This window comes from Canis lupus, chromosome 2 (genome assembly GCF_048164855.1).
Source record: "Canis lupus baileyi chromosome 2, mCanLup2.hap1, whole genome shotgun sequence".
NCBI lineage: Eukaryota > Metazoa > Chordata > Mammalia > Carnivora > Canidae > Canis > Canis lupus.
In genome coordinates this window covers 34,076,715-34,089,222 of record NC_132839.1, presented here as the reverse complement: position 1 = coordinate 34,089,222, position 12,508 = coordinate 34,076,715, and the positions used below count along the sequence as shown (strand labels likewise).

The window sequence follows — 12,508 nt, the reverse complement described above, 5'->3', positions numbered from 1 at the left end:
AGCCATAAACCTAGGAGGTGAGGCAAGAACAGTGAATGGACTGAGAAGCACAGCTTGGGAGGGGAAGGAATCTAAAAGGGCACACAGTTAAGTCTCAGAGACATAATGTCTACTTGAGGAATAAAAGCTTAATGCAAATAACAAAGAAGACCCCCACCATACTCCTACCTGGTGAATAAGTGTTGAGTTACGAATAATAGTATTGTACATTAAGACCATGGAGAGAGATTCTCTGTAGCTCAGTTTACAGGAAAGACCTAAAAATGAGGATGGAAAAGACATTGAAAAAAACTTTGACAAATCAAATTCTCCTTACACACAAGATAATACTAGAGGATTGGGGATTATGGGGCCTGAAGATGATCAAGCAACAAGAAGATATACACCAAGCCAAGTAGTGACTAGATCAAATCAAATACTTACACAAAAGGCCTAACAGCAGAAAAGGTGTATTCATTTCCAGCATAAATGAATATTTGCCTTAGTTTCTTTCATCCACCTTTCAACAAAAAAATTTGAAGCATATGAATAAGCTATACTAAAGCTAACACATTCTCAAGAGATGATGCAATTAATGAAGCCAGACTCAGGCATGACATTTTCAGATTAGAAATTTTAGATAACTGAGATTAACATGATAAGGAGTCTAATGGAAAATGTGAACATACAATATCAATGGGTAATTTGAGAGGAGAGATAGAAATTATGAGAAAGAATCCAATGCAAATGCTTTGACAGGATCACCAGCAGACTTGACAAATCTGAGAAAATAATTAGTGAATTTGAAGACTGAACAAATAAAAATTACCCACACTGAAACATGAAGAGAAAAAAGAAAATAATAACCAGCATCCAAGTATTAGAGGACAAGTCTTCTAATGTATATAACTAGAATCCTAGAAGTAGGAGCGGGGGAAGAGAATGGGGCAGAAAACAATAGTATCCAAGAATCTCAAACTAATAATACCAAACCATAAATCTAAAGAGCATGGAAAACACTGTGCTGGATAAATGCTAAAAAACAAACCAACCAAAATCAAACCTTACGTGTATTATATTCAAACTGCTGAAAACCAAAAACAGAGAAATATTTTAAGGTAGCCAGACAAAACAACCACATAATATACTGAAAAACAAAACAAAACAAAAATTATGGCAGAATTCTTGCCAGACTATGCAAACACAAAGGTGATGGGAGGCATTTTTAGAGTACTGGAAAGAAAAACATGTTCACATAAACTTTTATAGCAAGCAAAAAATATATTTCAAAAATAAGGGAGATCGGAAATTCCACAACTAGGAATGTACACAAAAGAATTAATACACAAAAAACAGGTATTCAAACAAATCCCATGTATATTCACACATGATCACAGTATCACTATTCATAATAGCAAGAAGGCAGGAGCAACAAAAATGTCCATCAGTGCATGAATAGATAAATAAAAATTTGGTATATCTATACAATAGAATGTCACTCTCTACCATTAAACAAAGAATGAAGTAGAGCAAAATGGTGCACTAGGAAGCTATGGGCCCTTGTTCTCCCACAGAAACACTGAATAAAGAACTAAAACCTAAGCAAAATAACTTTATAGGAGTTTTGGAAGTCAGCCAAAGATCTACGGCAACAAAGCAAACAACCAATCAAGGAAAAGCCACATTCAAAACAGTAAATAATGTTATGGTGTTTTTACTCACACTTGCTCCACAGCCTCCCTGGTGTCATATATTTGGGAGATCCCTTCCATGAATCTGAGAGAGTAGAGAGGATGAAACTTGCAACATGTCTAGGAGTTACCTGAGGGATTGGTCTCCATGACACCTACCTTGAAATTCAAATTGTTAAAAGTGGCACAGCTCAGGTCTCAAGCTAGGGAAAATGGCAGGAAATAGCAATTTAACTCCTAAAAGCCACAAGGGACTACAGACTCTAAGACACATGGGGTAAGAGATTACTGATAGAGGAATACAACTGAACAGCTTAGGACCCAAGAAAAAGCAAAGGTGAGACTCCAAGGGAGTCGAAGCATTTAAAAGTGGCCTTCTGTTGGGGAGAATTTTTAAAAAGCATACACACAGAACCAGGGGGTGATGCATGCCCAGAATGGCCTTAGAAGACAGTAAGCCTTCAAGTCAGACTGATTAGTGAAGGTTTATCCCGGCATGGAGTCAGTCAACAAACACTGGGAGAGGTGGCTGTCTTCTCACATATTCAATTTTCAGATCACAAAGTATATAAAGAAACAGAACCCAGAAATAAACCCTTACATATATGGTCAAATGATTTCAGCAAAGGCATGAAGACCATTGAGTGGGAAAAGACAAATCTTTCAACAACATGATGTTGAATAAACTGGATATTCTCATGCAGAAGAATACCTTACATATACTAAAAATTAACCAAAAGTGGAATAAAGGCCTAAATATATGATCTAAAAATATAAGCCAATTAGAAAAAAACAAAACAAAACATTGGGAGTAACTGGACTTGGCAATAGTTTCTTAGATATGACACCGAAAGCATAGGCAACAAAGAAAAAAATAAATAAGACTTCTTCAAAATTTAAAATGTCTGTGCATCAAATGGCACAATGAATAGAGTGAAAGGCAACCTGTGGATTGGAAAAAATATCTGTAAGTCATATATCTCATAAGAGATTAATAACCAAAATATATAAAAAATTCCTACAGCTTAACGAAGAAAAGATGAACACCTCTAATACAATAGGGGCAAAGGACTTGAATGAACATTTGGTCCCAGAATACATACAAATGGCCAATAAACATATGTAAAGATATTCAACATGACTCATTATTAGAGAAGTGCAAATCAAAACAACGAGATACCACTTCACACTCATTATGTATATTCTCTTATATTTAAAAAAAAGATGTAGTATTAGAGAGAATATAGAGAAATTGGGACCCTTGTATGCTACTAGGGAGAATGTAATATTGTACAGCCACTATAGATAACAATGGCAGATCTTCAAAAACTAAATATAGAATTACCAAATGATCCAGTAATTCTACTTCTGAGCATATACCCAAAAGAACTGAAAGCACAGACTTGAACAGATACTTGTACACTAATATTTACAGCAGCATTATTCACAATAGTAAAATTATAGAAACAAGGGTCCATAGATAGATGAATGAATAAACAAACTGTGTACATACATACAGTGGAATATCTGTCATAAAAAAGAAGTGAGGTACTGATATATGGTATAATGTGGATGCACCTCAAAAACATTACACTAAGTGAAAGAAGTCAGACATAAGAGGTCACATGTTGTATGATTCTGTTCATAGGAAATGTCTAGAATCCTAAATCCTAAATCTATAGAGACAATGTAAATTAGTGATTGCCAGAGGCTCGGAGAATAGGGAAATGGGGAACAGATGCTTGAAGAGAATGAAGTTTTATTTTGGGATGACGAAAATATTTTGGAATTAGAGTTAATGCTTGTACAATATCATGAATGTACTTAAAGCTGCTCAATTGTATACTTTAAAATGGTTAACTTTTATTTCACTTCAATTTTAAAAATATTTTAGGCTGAAAAACTGTCAAAACAAATAAGAACACTGTAAAATGCTATAAGATAAATTAGCCAAGAAAATGTGACAATTATATATGCACTTAACAGCAGAGCACCCTAATATATGAAGTAAACATTGACAAAATTAAAGGGAGAAATAAAAGTAACATCATAATGATAGGATATTTCAATATCTCATTTTCAGTAATAGATCAACCACACAGAAGAGCAATAAGGAAAGAGAGGACTTAACACTACTGACCAATTGTACCTAATATATATATGCAGAACACTTTGCCCAATAAAAGGAGAATAGACATCATTCTCAAGTGACATGGAACATTCTCTAGGAGAGATCACATGTTAGGTCACAAGTCTTAAAAATTTAAGAAGACATTGGATAATATCAAAGATTTTTTCTGACTACAATAGAATGAAATGAAATATCAATAGCACAGAAATACATAAGCATATGAAAATTAACAACATATTCTTGAACAACCAACAGGTCAAAAAAGAAATAACAGGGAAAATTAGAAAATGCACTGATACTTTTAAATCAAATTATTTATTTTTTGGTGTTGAATTATGTAAGTTCTTTATATATTCTCTATATTCACCCCCTCAGCAAATATATTTGCAAGTATCTTCTCCCACTCAGCTTGATTTTGATGTAGTTAAAACAGAGTAATTTTTTTAAAAGATTTTATTCATTCATTCATTCATTCATTCACTCATTCATTCGAGACACACAAGGAAAGGCAGAAACAGGCAGAGTGAGAAGCAGGTTCCCTGAAGGGAGCATGATGAGGGACTCTATCCCACGACCCCAAGATCAGGACCTGAGCCAAAGGCAGACGCTTAATCACTGAGTCATCCAGGTGCCCCCAATAGAGTAATTTTGCATTTGTTTCCCTTGCCTGAGCAGACATATCTAGAAAAATATTTCTATACTTAATGTCAAAGAAATTACTGCCTATGTTTTCTTCTAGAAGTTTTATAATTTCAGATCTCATATTACATCTTTAATTCACTTAGGGTTTATTTTTGTGTGTGGCATAAGAAAGTGGCCCAGTGTTGCATGTTACTATCCAGTTTTCCCAGCATCATTTGTTAAAAAATGGGCAGAGGACCTGAATAGACATTATTCCAAAGAAAACATTCAGATGGCCAACAGACATATGAAAAGATGCTCAACATCACAAATGATTAGAGAAATGCAAATTAAAACAACAATGATATATACCTTACACTTGTCAGAATGGCTAAAATAAAAAACAGAAGAAATAAGTGTTTGCTAATATGTGGTGAAAAATTAACCCTTGTTCACTGTTGGTTGGAATGCAAATTGGTGTAGTCACTGTAGAAAATAGTATGGAGGCTCCTCAAATAATTAAAAATAGAAATACCATATGATCCAGTAATTCCACTACTGGGTGTTCACCCCCCAAAAATGAAAACACTAATTCAAAAAGACATATGCACCCCTATGTTTATTGCTACATTATTTATAATAGCCAAGATATGGCTATCCATAGATAAATGGATAAAGAAGAGTTGGTACATATATACAATGGAATATTATTCAGCCATAATAAAGAATGAAATCTTGCCATTTGCAACAACATGGATGGAACTGGAATGTATATAACATTAAGTGAAGTAAGTCAGTCGGAGAAAGACAAATATATGATTTCACTCATGTGGAATTTAAGAAACAAAACATACAAAGAAAAAAGAGATAAAAGAATAAACAGACTCTTAAATAGAGAGAACAGATAGTTGCCAGAGGGAATATGGGTGGGAGGAAGGGTAAAATAGATAAAAGGATCAAGAGTATACTTATCTTGATGAGCAGAGAAGTGTATAGAATTGCTGAATCAGTATGTTGTACATCTGAAGCTAACATAACACTGTATATTAATTATACTACAATTTTTAAAAATGTGGCTGGCTACACACACAAAAAAGAAAATGTGTTGAAACAATGAAAATGAAAATGCAATATACCAAAACTTATGGGATGCAATAAAAGCACTAAGAAGGCAGTTTAAAGTACATTAAAATAGAACAAAGATCTTAAATTAACAAATAGATTTTACACCTCATGGAACTAGAAAAAAAGAAGAACAAACATAAATAGCAGAAAGAAGAAAATAATAAAATTAAATCACAAACAAATGAAATAAGGAGAAAAACAACAGAAAAAATCAATAAAACTAAGAGCAAACTTTTTACAAGATCAACAGAACTGACAACCCTTAGCTCAACTAAGATTAAAAACATGCATATGAGAAAATGCTCTGCATCACTTGCCATCAGGGAAATACAAATCAAAACCATAATGAGATACCACCTCACACCAGTGAGAATGGGGAAAATTCACAAGACAGGAAATAACAAATGTTGGAGAGGATGTGGAGAAAGGGGAACCCTCTTGCACTGTTGGTAGGAATGTGAACTGGTACAGCCACTCTGGAAAACTGTGTGGAGGTTCCTCAAAGAGTTAAAAATACTGCCCTACAACCCAGAAATTGCACTACTGGGGATTTAACCCAAAGATACAGATGCAGTGAAGAACCGAGACACCTGCACCCCAATGTTTATAACTGCAATGTCCACAATAGCCAAACTGTGGAAGGAGTCTCGGTGTCCATCAAAAGATAAATGAATAAAGAAGATATGATATATATATATATATATACCATACATATACAATGGAATATTCCTCAGCCATTAGAAATGATGAATACACATCATTTGCTTCAACGTGGATGGAACTGGAGGGTATTATGCTGAGTGAAGTAAGTCAATCAGAGAAGGACATACATTATATGGTTTCATTCATACGGGGAATATAAGAAATAGTTAAAGGGATTTTAAGGGAAAGGAGGGGAGCTGATTGGGAAAAATTAGAGACAAACCATGAGAGACTCCTAACTCTGGGAAATGAACAAAAGGTTGCAAAAGGGGATTTGGGTGGGGGTTGGAGTAACTGGGTGATGGGTAGTGAGGAGGGTGCTTGATTGGATGAGCACTGAGTGTTATACTATATATTGGTAAATTGAAGTCCAATAAAAGAATATATCAAAAAGTAAGATTAAAAAGAGAGAAGATTCAAATTTTAAAGATCAGAAATGAAAGACGACACATTAAAATCGATCCTACAATAATTAAAAGGATAAGAAACTACCAAAGATACTTATAAACCAACAAATTAGATAACCTAGGAAAACTAATTAAATTTATATAAATATACAATCTAAAGACTAAATAATGAAGACAAAAATTGAAGAGATCTATCACTAGAAAGTAGATTGAATCATTAATCAAAAACCTCCCAACAAAGCCCTTGGCCTGATGGTTTTGCTGGAGAATTTTACTGAACATTTAAGGAAGAATTAACATCAATACTGGTCAACTCATCCAAAAAAAAAAAAATGAAGAGGGAACATTACCAATCCAACTTTGGGAGGCCCAGAATTAACCTGATACCAAAATCAAATGAAAATATTACAAGAAAAGAAAACAGGAGACCAATTAGCCCTGGTAAATATTGATACAAAAATTCTCCATAAAATGCTAGCAAACCAAATTCAGCAACATAGTAATAGCATTTTACACCATAACTAATGGGATTTATTCCTGGAATGTAAGGATTGTTTAGTATACAAAAATTGCATTATAATCAATGTAATATACTACATTAACAGAATAAAGGGGAAAAAACACTATCATCTCAGCTGATGCAGAAAAAGCATTTGACAAAATTCAATACTCTTTCATGATAAGGATTTTCAACTGATTAAGAAGAAAATTACCTCAGCATAATAATGGCCATATATAAGAAGTCCACAGATAACATCATAATCAATGCTGAAAAACTAAAGACTTTCCCTTTAAGATCAGGAATCAAACAAAGATCCTTTCTTTAAGCACTTGTATTCAACATAGTACTAGAAGTCCTCCTAGACAAAGTAATTATGCAAGAAAAGGAATAAAAGGCATCTAAGTTGGAAAGCAAGAAGTAAAATTATCTCTGTTCAGGATGATGTCATGATTATCATGATGACATAATCGTATACATAAAGAACTCAAAAGTCTACAAGTCTACACTTACACACACACATACACACACACACACACACACACACACCTGTTAGAATTAATAAATGAATTCAGGAAAGTTGCAGGATACAAAATCCACATGCAAAAGTCACTTGCAGAAATTGATCTCTTCCTTGTGCCTCAGTGAGCAATAAACAATATGTCAGGCTGGGAGTCTTATTACAAAAGCGAGGGCAATGAAGAAGAAGAGCAAGAAGAGGGCCTTGAAGCCAGTGGAGGATATACATATTTAGGAAGAGATAGTTTGATTTTTTTTGGTTGATGGTTCTAGGGCCATGTTTGAATCTCAGGGTGAAGTTGAACTGACTCCTTTTGACATAAGCATCCAGTGTACCCAGAGTGTGTATACCAATAAGATCATAAGCAGTAATCAAGATCTCTTGGCAGTGGTGTTCCATGGTACTGAGAAGGATAGAAATTCAGTGAATTTCAAAAATATTTACGTCTTACAGGAGATGGATAATCCAGGTGCTAAACGAGTGCTTGAGCTTGACCAGTTTAAGGGGGAGGGGGGGAAAACATTTCCAAGACCGAATTGGCCATGGATCTGACTACTCACTAAGTGAAGTGCTGTGTCTGTGCCAACCTCTTTAGCGATGTCCAGGTCAAGATGAGCCGTAAGAGGATCATGATGTTCACCAATGAAGATGACCCTCATGGCAATGACAGTGCCAAAGCTAGCAGGGCAAGGATCAAAGCTGGGGATCTCCATGACACAGGTATCTTCTTGGATTTGATGCACTTGAAGAAATGTGGGGGCTTTGACATATCCTTATTCTACTGAGATATCATCAGCATAGCAGAGGATAAGGACCTAGGGGTTCACTTTGATGAACTGAGCAAGCTAGAAGACCTGTTGAGGAAGGTTCATGCCAAGGAGACCTGGAAGCGTGTTCTCTGCAGGTTGAAGCTTAAGCTCAGCAAAGATACTGCACTCACTGTCAGCATTTATAATATGGTCCAGAAGGCTGTCAGACCTCCTCCAGTGAGGCTTTACCAGGAGACCAATGAACCAGTGAAATCCAAAACACGGACATTTAATGTAAATACGGGCAGTTTGCTTCTGCCTAGCGATACCAAGAGGTCTCAGAACTATGGGAATCATCAGATTGTACTAGAGAAAGAGGAAACAGAAGAGCTGAAACTCTTTGATGAACCATGTTTGATTCTCAACAGTTTCAAGCCCTTGATAATGCTGAAGAAGCACCATTACCTGAGGCCCTCCCTGTTCGTGTACCCTGAAGAGTCCTTGGTGAATGGGAGTTCAACCCTGTTTATTGCTCTGCTCACCAAGTGTCTGGAGAAGGTCATGGCAGTGTGCAGATACATCCCCCCCACACACCCCGTCGGAACATCCCTCCTTATTTTGTGGCCTTGTTGCCATAAGAAGAGGAGCTGGATGACCAGAAAATTCATGTGACACCCCCAGGCTTTCAGCTTGTCTTCTTACCCTATGCTGACTATAAACGCAAGGTGCCCTTTACTGAAAAAGTCATGGCGAACCCAGAGCAGATAGACAAGATGAAGGCTATTGTTCAGAAGCTCTGATTCAATTACAGAAGTGACAGCTTTGAGAACCCAGTGCTGCAGCAACACTTCAGGAACCTGGAGGTGTTGGCTTTGGATTTGACGGACCCCGAGCAGGTGGAGGATCTGACACTGCCTAAGATTGAAGCAATAGATAAAAGACTGGGCTCCCTGGTGAATGAGTTTAAGGAGCTTGTCTACCCACCAGATTACAGTGCTGAAGGAAAAGCTCCCAAGCAGAAACAAGATGATGAAGGTCTTGGAAGCAAAAGGCCCAAGATGGAGTTATCTGAAGAGGAGCTGAGGGCCCATGTCAACAAGGGCACGCTGGGTAAGCTCACTGTGCCCATACTGAAGGAAGCCTGCAGGGTGTATGGGCTGAAGGGCGGGTTGAAGAAGCAGGAGCTGCTGGACATACTCACTAAACACTTCCAGAAGAACTGACCAAACAGCCAGCCACCCTTCTGCACTATAGCCAGGCTGCCTAGTTTTGCTCTCATCAAGTTAAAATACGTTTCTCCTGAACCAGGAAGAGTCTGCCTGATAAAAGCCAAGGGCCTTATATTTATGGGCCTTACATTTAGTGGAGACTTTCTGTTGCCATGGAGACAGCATAGCCCTCCCACTTTGCTGTGCTTTACTGTCTGAATAAAGATCCCTAACTTTGTAGTATATAAAAAAAAAATCACTTGCATTTCTATACACTAATAATGAGCAATCAGGAAAGGAAATTATGAAATCAATTCCCCAATTTCACTTACAATAGCATCAGAAGATAATAAAATACTCAGAAATATACTTATCCAAGAAGGTGAAAGATTTGTACACAGAAAACTACAAAATAATGTGGAAATAAAGAAGATACAAATAAGTGGAAAGAAATCTGGTGTTCCTGGGCTACAATTAATGTTGTGAAAATGTCCAGACTACCAAAAGTGATCTACAAATTCAATGCAATCTCTATCAAAAGCCTAATGGCGGTATCCCTGGGTGGCACAGTGGTTTAGCGCCTGCCTTTGGCCCAGGGCGCGATCCTGGAGACCCGGGATCGAATCCCACGTCAGGCTCCCGGTGCATGGAGCCTGCTTCTCCCTCTGCCTATGTCTCTGCCTCTCTCTCTCTCTCTCTGTGTGACTATCATAAATAAATGAAAAAAATTAAAAAAAAAGACTTAAAAAAAAAAAACAATTATAAAAAAAAAAAAAGCCTAATGGCATTTTTTTAAAAATAGGAAAAAATACCCTGAAATTCATATGGAATCTCAGAGCCAAAATAATTTTGAGAAAGAAAAGAAAAAGGACTAACACATCTTGATTTTAAGACATACTACAAAGCCACAGTAATTAATCAAAACAATGTTGGCATTGGCATAAAGACAGACATATAGACCAATGAATAGACTAAAGATTAAAGAGCCCAAAAATAAGCCTCTGATCAAATGATCTTTGGAAATGGTCCAAAGGCTACATAATGGGGAAAGGATAGTCTCTTCAACAAATGGTGCTTAGAAAACTAGACATCCAATTGCAAAGGAACAAATTTGGACCCTTCATACCATATACAAAAGTTATATCAAATTAAAGACTTATATATGTAAGACCTAAAACTATATAACTCCTAGAAAAAAAAAGCAGGGAAAAAGCTTTATGATGTTAGGTTTTGTAATCATTTATTGCAAATGACATCAAAAGCACAGGTAACAGAAGCAAAAATGGACAAACTACAGAACAGAAAATATCTTCTAACCATATATTATCAAGGATGAATATACAGAATATAAATAACTACTACAAACTAACAACAAAAAGACAAACACCCATATTTAAGAATACACTAAAAACTTAGACATTTTTCCAAAGAAAATATACGAATGGCCAACAAGCATATAAAATGATGCTCAACATCATCAATAATCATTGAAATGTAAATCAAAATCACGAGATAATCACTTCACATGTATAAAGATGATCACTATCAAAAATAAATAAATTAGCAACAAGAAAATAGCAAGTGCTGGCAAGGATGTAAAGAAATTGGAACCTTTATGCACTGTAGGTGGGAATGTAAAGTGAACAGTGCAGTTGTTATGTAAAATAGTATGGTGGTTCCTTAAAATATACATAGAAGCTTATCAAAACCTACTCTGGCTGTCATATTTCTTGGATCACATATTAAATGTATGGATAGTCTTTTTTGTTTTATTTTTAACAAAAGTGCCAAAGTGACTTAGTGTAAAAATTATTGTGTTTTCAATAAAATGATGCTGTATATGTCACAAAAATGAATATTTACTCATTCCTCATACCATACACAAAAACAAACTCAAAATGGATCATAGGCCCAGAGATAAAATGTAAAACTTACTGAAGGACATCTAAGAGAAAAAAATCTGTGACCTTGTGCTAAGCAGAGATTTTTAAGATACAACACAAAAAGCATGACCCACAAAAAATAAAAAGATGCTACTATGAAAATGAAAAGATAAGAAAATTTAGCATGTCACATATGTGAAAAAGAACTTGCATCTTAAGAATATAAGAACCTCTCAAAACTTAACAATAGGAAAATAATCCAATTTTTAAAAGTATCTTAATAGATACTTCACCAAAGGACATAAACAGATAAAAAACATGTTCAACATCATTAATCATTAGTGAAATGTAAATTCAAATCACCTACCACTACACATATGTCAGAATGGCTAAAAATCAAATCTATTTAGAACTCTCATATATTAATGGCAGAATTCAAAATTATACAGCAATTCCAAAAAGTTAAATGTATGCAAACCACATGGCCATGCAATTCTATTGCTAAGTATTTTTCCAAGAGAAACGAAAACATACATGCACACAAACACCTCTGAGCTAACTGTACATCTATGTAATGGACTACTACTCAGTAGTTAAAAGACACTTAACTACTGATAAGTGCAAGAACATGGTTGAATCTCAAAAGCATTATGTGAAGTGAAGGATCTAGATTCCATTTCTTTAAGATTCTGAAAAAAGTAAAATTGTGAGGCGCAACACCTTACCAAAGAAGATATGCAGATGGCAAATAAGCATATAAAACTATGCTCCATATCAGATGTCATTAGGGAAATGCAAATTAAAGCAAATATGACATACCACTACACACCTGTTAGACTAAAATCCAACACATGACAACACCAAATGCTGGTGAGGGTGTGGAACGACAGAAACTCTCATTCACTGTTGGTGGAAATGCAAAACAGTGTAGCCACTTTGAAAGATAGTTTAGCAACTTCTTACAAAGCCAGACATACTGTTACCATAAAATCT

At 35.6% G+C, this 12,508-nt stretch overlaps 1 protein-coding gene and 1 pseudogene across 1 annotated transcript in view; one reads left to right on the top strand and one right to left on the bottom strand.

Moving 5' to 3' along the window:
* Positions 1–12,508, bottom strand: part of OCA2 (OCA2 melanosomal transmembrane protein) — a 440,201-nt gene that overhangs the window by 45,837 nt on the left and 381,856 nt on the right. The window lies entirely within an intron of this gene.
* LOC140610053 (X-ray repair cross-complementing protein 6 pseudogene) lies at positions 7,781–10,343 on the top strand (annotated as a pseudogene).